Raw genomic sequence first — 862 nt, 5'->3', positions numbered from 1 at the left:
CAACAACAACAACAACAACAAAACACCAAGAATCCCAATATCAATTGGAAACTGAATAGCACACTAGTGGATAGTGGATGAAATAAAAAAAAAAAAATGGCAAAATTCCTGGAATTGAATGACAATGAGAACACATCATACCAAAACTTATGGGACACAATGAAGGCAATCCTCAGGGGAAAATTCATAGCACTCAATGCCTTCATAAAAAAGACAGAAAGATCCCAAATCTATAGCCTAACCATCCACCTAAAGGCAGTGGAAAAACAAGAAAAATCCAACCCAAAGAGCTCCAGAAGGAACGAAATAATTAAAATCAGAGCAAAAATTAATGAATTGAAAACCAAGGAATCAATTAAGGCAATTGACAAAACAAAGAGCTGGTTCTTTGAAAAGATAAACAAGATTGACAAACCCCTGGCCAATTTGATCAAGCAAAAAAAGGAGAGACTCCAAATTAATAAAATTCAAAATGAAAAAGGAGAGATCACAACAGACATAAGTGAAATTGGGAGAATCATCAGGACTTATTTCAAAAACCTCTACTCCACAAAACTGGAAAATGTGGAGGAGATGGATAAATTCCTGGATGCATATCACCCATCAAAGCTAAACTCAGAGCAGATTAATCACCTCAATGAACCCATCACACTCATGGAGATTGAAAAAGTAATAAAAAACCTCCCAAAAAAGAAGAGTCCAGGACCAGATGGATTCCCAGCTGAATTTTATCAAACCTTCATGGAAGAACTCAAACCAATCTTTCTAAAACTGTGCCACACAATTGAAGAACAGGGAAAGCTACCCAACTCCTTCTATGAAGCTGGTATCACCCTAAGAGGTGCCACAAGAAAAGAAAACT

The sequence above is a fragment of the Jaculus jaculus genome, chromosome 3 (genome assembly GCF_020740685.1).
Source record: "Jaculus jaculus isolate mJacJac1 chromosome 3, mJacJac1.mat.Y.cur, whole genome shotgun sequence".
NCBI lineage: Eukaryota > Metazoa > Chordata > Mammalia > Rodentia > Dipodidae > Jaculus > Jaculus jaculus.
This window is presented reverse-complemented; position numbering follows the sequence as displayed.